The 8,979-nt window shown below is 37.6% G+C and overlaps 1 long non-coding RNA gene across 1 annotated transcript; it reads left to right on the forward strand.

Annotated features, from left to right (window-relative positions):
* Nucleotides 1-2,382: 2,382 nt before the first annotated feature.
* LOC122825161 lies at nucleotides 2,383-5,997 on the forward strand. Its single transcript, XR_006369591.1, has 5 exons — nucleotides 2,383-2,527; nucleotides 3,316-3,399; nucleotides 3,489-3,537; nucleotides 5,624-5,728; nucleotides 5,973-5,997. It is a non-coding gene; the product is annotated as an uncharacterized LOC122825161 (long non-coding RNA).
* Nucleotides 5,998-8,979: the final 2,982 nt, after the last annotated feature.

Below are 8,979 nucleotides of genomic sequence, written 5' to 3' on the forward strand. Positions count from 1 at the left end.
CACCCAGCCTGTGAAGCCTCAACTAAAGCGCCCTTTAAGTGCCAGCTGAAAGAGCATCAAAGCTAAGTATAATTTGTAATTCCAAGCCAAACACCCCCCCCCCCCCCAAAAAAAATGAAATAATAATAATAATAATTGTACTAATTTTCCTGAAGTCACACAACAAATGACAGTACACGACCCAGAGCCATCACTGCATCCCACATTGCTGGGATGCAGTGATGGTTGGGAACATTGGTTGGGAATGTTTGATTGAGCATTCCCAATCAAATTTATACATTAGAGCAGGTGAGTGATACTGAGAGTTAACAGGATAAAATTATTTTTTGAAGAAATGTTTTGGGTGTGTGGGTGTGTGTGTGTGTGTATGTGTGTTAAGCTTGCTATTTTTCCCATCAAAGGTTAATTAAGTTATAATTTCCTGTTCTTTGGCACACAATGGCACACGTGCAGAGTGGCAGCATGCGTGACCTTTAGTTTTATATCTGAACAAGCTCCGGCTCCATAACCACGATGTTTGCATAACAAACAAGTTATGTGAAACTTCATTTGAGTTCAGTTCAGTCCAAACCAAGATTACTTTATTACTTCCATGTGTAAATTAGATTTCATACTTACTTTCATCATCCAAGCAATTATAAATACAGTGCTTTGCAAAATCATTTCACCTTTTAAAGGTTAAAGGGAAAAGCACAAAAACAAGCATAAATGGACTTCCCATTTAATTTTTATTTTTTTAATTTGATTGACCAACATGGTAAAATGAAAGTAATTGAAAATGATACATATCCTGTCTCTGCCAGCTTTGTGTCTTTATTTGCTTGTTTCATTGCAACTTCAGCGGAGAACAAGAGTGAACGTAAACATTTCAGTCTCGTCTGGCTTGGATTGTCAATTCGACTTAGGTCGGGGCACAGTAACCATGGTGATCATTTTCCATCAAGCATGAAGCTTTTAATATAGGCAAAAAAGTTGAACTCCAGTCCTGTACGTTCAGAACAGATCACCTTCTTTCATATGTGTATCCAACGGCATCCTCCACAAAGTTTGTGGTGAAATTAACGCTGGACTTCCTGTGGTTTTACCTCAACAATGGCTTTCTGCTTGCCACTCTTCCGTAAAGGTTAGATTGGTGATTGGTTAGATTAGCAAATTCTTTCACCAGAGCTCTGAATCTCACAGCTTCTCCAACAGGTCCATTGGCTGCTTCTCTAATTTAAGCTCCCCTTGAATATGTGTTTGTTAAGGTGGAAGAGAAAAATCTTGCTAGATTGGCAGTTTTGTCTCCTTTTCAGACGATTTTTGGGATTTAGGAAGTCATGGCAATAGACGGTTCAAAGTGCTGGAACATTCTCTTCAGTCGGGCTTTAGTTGCAAGCGTGCTGAAGAATGTTACATGAGATCCTGACCATCAGCCAAGACAAGAAGCTTGAAGCTAGAATTGTTTGACACCCAAGTCAACATTCACAGTCTGATCTGTCATACAACCCAGTGGTCCTAGTCCAGTCATTTCTAAATGTATAACATTGACATTTTTCTCCCCAGTTGTTGTATCAGATGTTTACATACTGGTTCTTGTCTGTTTTCTTAAACAGAGTGCCTTTGGTTGTTTTTGAGAGCTTGTAGCAAAAAAGCCAGAGCTCCCAAACAGAAACCAGATTTAACATGTAACTTTAATTGGAAACAGATTTTTGTAAACCATATCAACAGTGTAACTGCACTGTTACTGCAATCTCCCTTCAACCATGGCATCCTCACCAAGTTAACAAATTTATTACATTCAAATAATTGATAGGAAAACTTAGTTGTACAGGAAAACTTTCCTTTTATCCCTCATAGGTTCCACAACACACTCTCTTATTGTTTTGTTTTTCTTCTTTGTCTTGTTTTCTCCTCCGTCCCTTAACGGGGGACTGTGGCAAATCAGTTGTGGTTAAAGAATCTAGTGAGGATGGTTTTGCCTACTTTTGTTTAGTTGTTGGACACATATGGCTTGTCAATGTACCAAAAACAAAAACAAAACAAAAAAAAAACTACATAGGTTTTGCTCTTTTAATTTTTATTTGTTGAGTAAGTATTTTGCAATATTTATTATCCCACTCATTCTCATTCAAGAGTGCATTTAGGAAATTCTTATCACTGACATGTATTCAGATATCTACATGCTTTCGCCTTGTTACCAAGAGGTCACATCGGAACCTTTAAACAAATGTTGTGGTCACTGACCTCTAGGGGCTCTGTTCAGGAGAGCTCTCTCTCTCTTCATGTTTCAGCTCTACCTGACTGCCACAGGTGAAATGTGTTGAAGCTCATCAGTCACCCCGTAAAGAGCTCCTTTGTCCCTGCGTCTTCGTCTGTGTGCTGACTGTTGTCTGTGGGGACTTAAGTGATCTTTTTGTGAGCAATATTGTGGGGAATTAAGTGAATGACTAATTAAGTGATTTACAGAGGGAGCTGGTAGGGGTTTTATGTCATTATTGTTCTAAACAGTTTTCCTCCTGTTTTGTGGATAGACAGAGAGTTCAGGGTTTGTACCTTTTAATTTCACTTCTAAGAAGTGTTTGGTTTGTTATTTTGCTCTTGGAGCTTAAAGCTTTCCTGTGTTTGTTTGTTTGTTTGTTTGTTTTTTTTTGTTCTATTGTGTTTGATATTTTACCTAAATTGTAAGATGAACCATCTGTTGCTACTAACATCAACTCATTTAGCTGGACCACCATGTCTTTGTAGCTTTGCAGTTACGTGGTTCTCTTCCATTTTCAGATGGAGCATTAGATGAACAGTTCTGTGAAATTTAAAGCTCTGGCCGCTGTTTTATAAGCAGCCTTGATTTAAACTTCTCCAGACTGGTGTCACTGATCCAGCTGATGTCCTTTATCTTAATGATTCTGTTTGCTCACTAATGTTTTCTAGCAAGCCTTCACAGAACAGCTGCATTGATTCACAGATAAAATTAGGTAATTAAATACACAATTAAGTCTTTTTCTGGTAACTTTTAGGTAACTCTTGAAGCCAATTGTTTGCCCTGTGTTTCAGAAAAAAGAATATGTTGGAATGCTTTTTGATTTTAAATATTCATCACTTCCTTTGTAAAATTCCCACCTACTCTCATTTCTCACACACCATATCTCAGAGGTTTGGCAGAGCTGGAGATTTTAGGCTGGACTTGGTAATGTCTTTGATTTAAAACTGTAAAAATTACAGAAACATTATTTCTAAAATCAGCTTATTCATTTACCTTGGCTCTATTCAACTTGATGGTGAACACAAGGCAAAAGTTTAAAGAAAACAAGAAAATCTGTTTCTGTGAATTTACAGCTAGACTCCATCAAAGATGAACTCAGCATTTTAAATCATCCTCTGATCGAGTAGCTTCGGTCTGGTTCCCACCATCAGACGAAGGTGAAGTTTCAAAACTTAAAAAGCATCAAGTCTGTGGCCTGAAAGTCTGTCTTCTGAACTTAATGTGATTCTTGTGTTCCTTACAGCAGATTTGTGGTCTTCTATCAGCCCAGCACCTTCTGAGGTCAAAGAGTAAAGGTGAGACCAGAATGTAGAGGAGATGTGAATGAGAGAGACACATAGGGTGATATTGACCAAGCTTACAATTTAATTTACTAACTGATTACATATAGTTCATTAAAAAAATATGGAGAATTAAGAAAACTCTCTGGGATAATTGCATTGTGAAAACTCTTCCTTTTCATTAAACAAACTTCAAGCAGACTTGAAAGTTTTAGAAGTACTCTGTCATGTCACAGGGCAGCTATGTTTGCACAGGAGGCCTTCTATCTTTCACATCTTCCGAACTCAGTTCAGTCTGTCTGTCCCATGACCCCACTGGTGGCTTCCTTTCACTGCGTTTAACCCTTACCCCTCTCCCAAATCCATCTTTCAAACACACACGCCCACACACACACACATGCCCACGGATGCAAACACACACCTCCTATGTAGGTTGAAAACTGAATGACCCCAGAAGTTGCATGACTGCCCACAGGTCAATCAGGGGACAAACTGAGCTGAAAAGCTGCACACAGCTATACTTTCTGCTCTCCATGGTAACAACCCAGATGGGACGCACAGATCTGTATAATACTAAATGCGAGATCTATCACAGCTGTAATTTTTCAAAACATGTCTAGCAAATGCAGTAAAATTTTGGATTTAGTTAAAGAATAATTTCAGACTTGTCATAGTTGTTGCTCTTCAAGGTATGTTTTTTTTTTTTAACAAAAGTACGGAAGTTGTTAAACAAATAAACTGAAGTATCAGTTGCATGATGCAGAACTAGCACAATGGAAGAGTCTTTTCTTTATTTTATTTTTGCTATTAAACTGTTCAGGCGTGTAGCTACACGGCTACATCTTGTAATTTCTGTTCCTGTTTTAATTGTCAGAATTGTTTCAAATGTGTTTACAGAATAAATCTCTTATCTCAAGTGTTTCATTAGAAACTAGCTTATTTTAAATAATGAGTCCTGCATGGGTTTTGCAAAACTGAGAGGCAGTGAATAGAAGCAGCTGAAAGTCTCACTTTTCTACATTTGATCAGTTTGTGTTCCATCAGTGATAGTGCATTTGAATCACACTAATGTTTCTTTTAAAGCGTTACCCTGAAGACACCCTGTCACGTCAGTCAAATTATACACGTTTACCAACTGACATTAATTGACATTTTAAGCTTCTGGTCTTAAGTCTTTTAAATCTATTGCTATATATTAGCTTCTGAGAACTGTTGTATTTATGCAATGATTCATTGATCCAATATCAAGGAAAGTGAAAATACTGATATGTAGTCTGTAAAACATTTGGCTCAGACTCTGAGAAAGAAAAGTCATGCTCACATATGCTACATCAACCTTGCGGTGTTTTTCCTTTAGAGAAGGCAAGCTGCCAAAGACTCTTTGTGTAGCAGTTTGTAAAATTGTGTTTTAAAATTATCTATCTGTTTACAAGAAGCTCTAGAAATGCCTGCTATAACTACTGTAATTTGCATTTTGTATTTTAAAAATACTTGCATGTTCGTTCTCTAAAAGATAAGCTTTTCTCTTCAAGTCAAAATGAATTGTGTGTTTCTAACACTAACCTGGCAGGATCAGTACCTGCATTTCTTTTCTTTTTACACTGAAAACATGCTTTTATGATGTCAGGGCCAATCACTTCTGAGTACGGTACTGTAAAGTACTCTTAAACTGTCGGATCTCATTAGAACTACAATAGGCAGAGTACTGCACTGTATTTCCTTTGCTAACACCCTGGCCTCTCAGAATGAATTTCTTAAGGCTTTAATATACAGCTAATTATTCCTGGATGGAAATAATTATAAATAGATAATTTTTAAAGCTATTGGATTAGGAAAGAAGTACAAGAAAAACATTCTAAACTAGTTAAGAAACCAAATTGCAGGATTTTTTCTGACCAGAATCTATGGGTTTCTGCAGTCAAGTTATGAGTGAGGGCCATCTGTTTCTTATTGACATGGTCAGTAAAAAAAAAAAATTCAAACTTTAGGACAAAAGTCCCAAGTCCCCTGTGGGAGGAGGTCACTCCGCAAGACTCTGAATCCATGTGGGTGTTTGTGAGCGTGGACGCCTTATAAAAACCATCCCATCTGCTCCTCCCAGCCATCTGAACACAGCTGGAGACCAGATATCTGGAGAGGCAGTGGGCGAAAAAGTGAGCCTGTGAGGGAATTGGACCAAGATGGAGGCTGATTTACAGGAACAAAGGTAATTTGGGGTAAGACCGACTGACCTTATGTGGAGAAACATATAAGGTCACTTCACTAGAAATTCACTAGTAATTTCTAGTGAAGCCCTCACATCTGGAAATGGAGAAACCTGCGTTTTTGAAGTTTGGTTCCAGTGGTTGAGCTTAATATGTTTTCCTTACTGTAATTATTATTTATTTAGCCTTTTTTTTTTCACCAGGAAAATCCCACAAAGATAAAAAAAAAAATCTCTTTTGCAAAAGAATCCAGGCCAAGACTGGATGCAGCAGATGGGGATTACAGAACATTCACAACAAAAACAGAATAAGTTAACACCGTCGCAAATAAATTAATGAAAAAAATTTTTCAGTTGAAACATTTACATTTAGATTTACAGTCATACACCTTATTAATTCATATTCTATCAGCTAAAGAATGGAATTCTGTTCACTTCTTACTATTTAGACGTTAATGTGTTCCGGATGGTATCACTTCCCACTTGTTTTTACTGTGCTTTTCATTTCCTCACTGCACAAACACTCTGATGTTGTAATTTATGCCCATGCTATACATGAAAAAAAAATCATAGAAATACAGTACAGACCAAACGTTTGGACACACCTTCCAATTAAACTCAATTAGAAGGCGTGTCCAAACTTTTGGTCTGTACTGTATGGGCAGTACAAATCCCCATCTGTAATTCTCAGACGATGACAAGACAATCGATGAAAGAAAATGATCTGTTTGAGGATTTGTGGTTGCAACATTCACTGCTGCCATAAAAAGACCTTGCATTAAAAACAATGGGGGGAAGAAAAACCAAAGAGATGAACTCGTGTCTCTGGGTTTAGCTGATTAATGTCCCACTGCAGCAGGGAAAGGGGAGTCAAGTCTACCTCATCTCCCTGAAATGACAACAATGTTTGTCGCAACAAAAATCGTCACTTCAAAAGAGGTTCTGTGAAAACAAACACATGCTGTGAGCCACAGGCTCGAACATCGATGCTTACACACTTTCTGCTATTAAAACATCAGCAAGGAAAAGTAACATGGTGAAACTTTCTGGCCAAAGTGCAAAGACAGTAAAGCTCCCTTTATGGATTTCAACTGAGCTTAAGCAGATGTTCCAGCTTTTGGTTTTGCCAAAGGGCTTTTGCTCTGTTGCTATTCTTGCCATTAAATGACTCTAAGCATCCGGTATCGTAAATATTTTTTGACATACAAATATGACAGTATGGACACTTTCTCACCAGTCAAGAAAAAGAAGGACTCTAACAGATGCTTGAAAACAATTCAGCATTTACAGATGATAATGAATTGTCTTGCAAAATACTATTATCTGTTAAATTCTGAACATTTCATAACAGCAAAAACACAACACTTCAGTGTATTTTATTGGAACTTTCATGTGAGACCAACTCAAAGTAGTGGAAAACTACCCCCACATCATGATGCTGCCATCACTACGTCGGATGAGAATGAGGTGTAATGTTGGTGCTAATTTGTGCTTTTTTGTTACTGTTTTTGTGACAGTATCTATTTTGTGTATGTTGTCTAAAAAGTAGAATTTGCTCAAGATATGATTTGTCATCTGCATTGATGGTGGTGAGTTATATGCAGGAATTTTTGCGCCATTCTATTTGCACCGCATTTTCTTTAGGGGTACATGAAATAAAGTTTTCAGATATCTGATATCTTATTTGCATTAAATAAAAGGCATATGTCCTTTCCTTCCACTTCCAGTTGCGAACAACCTTGGTGGGTCATATAAAATCTTAATAAAATATGTTGAAGTTTGTGGTTGTAGTGTGACAGAATAGATCAAGGGGTCAGAGTACTTTTGCAAAGCACTGCATATCATGTGTTTGAAATCTGTCAGCTTTCCATCCAGCCTCTTCCTGATGGTGGAATACAGCAGCTCATCCCATTCCAGCTTCCATAGTTCATTTCTACATCCTTTTCAAACTACCTCAACCCCTCCAGCTGATGACTCACTCCTGAAAGTAATAAATTGCGCTGATGTGACGAGTCATGAAAGTAACTGTCTCCTCTCTCCAAATTGAAGCCTTTTCCTCCTTTTTTTTTGCACATGGTAGCAATCTGCTCTATCGTCTGTCACTATAATTGACTTTATTTACAGCTGAGGAGAGGTTTACTCCTTTATGGGGCGCCATCATTGGTATGATGGAAAACAAGACAGGTGTCTCTGCACTAGGCTACCTGAACACACAAACACACACACACACACAAAAAAAACATAAGAAATGACAAAGTTTAGCGCCAGCTCAAGAGAAATCGGGGAAATGTACATTTTAGACTTTGTGTGGAATATAGCAGCTGAGAAATTTAGCAAAAGTCTTTAAAAGCCGGATACATTTGGTATCACCAAAGCTCTGCTGTTGCACAACATCAGATATGAGACATCATCTAGACGAGGATGCCTTTAGTGCTTTAAAACAGACACTCTTTTTCCAGCTGTGGTCACCATTTTATTGAACCACCAACCAATGGAAATATCTTAGCATGAAAGAAATCAGATGAGTAGAGTCCTATGTGGTTGTGGGGGCAGAATCCAGGCAAACAAGGAAGCTCTGGTCGTCGATGGCCTCATCAGACCTCACATGAATCATTCCAACAGAGGCTCCAGGGGGCGTCTGGATGGTCTGCATGTGTGTCTGTGGGTGTGGGAGTAAAGATCTGTAAGGCTTGTTTAGATGTAGAAAGAGTTGTGATCTGAAGGAAAATCTATTGGGAACTCTTTTTTTTTTTTTTTCTTTTTCTTTTGTGGCTTACTCTGAAAATCGATCAAATTTTTGTTAGCATTGCTTTTACAACACAAACTCTAAAGAACAAAAGTCATAACTTTCAAGAAGCAAATGCAAACCAGCTGTCTATGTCAGAGATCCGTTGTTTCTCACTGACATCATTTGTGGTAACATCGTCTAAATAGAGGGACGTTCCTATAAATAGATTATTGTAATACACAATTTTACAGTACACTTCCACAGTATTTGTTTTATTTTTCTTGCAGTTTTGTCAGTGTAAATGTACTTAAGCATATCAGTTTTCAAAGTGTATTTTCAATTCACGTTTACAAAATTTCCAGAAAATGTAGAATACACTGACATAACTGTAAGTATAATCCTTATTTTTCTCAATTCCCTAGATAAATAAAACAAACTAAACAAGTAGGATAAAATTTATAGTTGCTGGATTACACATTTGAATCTCTTTGCATTCCTTATCCTGCCATGTTGATATCATTCTCAA

Source organism: Gambusia affinis, linkage group LG22 (genome assembly GCF_019740435.1).
Source record: "Gambusia affinis linkage group LG22, SWU_Gaff_1.0, whole genome shotgun sequence".
NCBI classification, from domain to species: Eukaryota; Metazoa; Chordata; class Actinopteri; order Cyprinodontiformes; family Poeciliidae; genus Gambusia; species Gambusia affinis.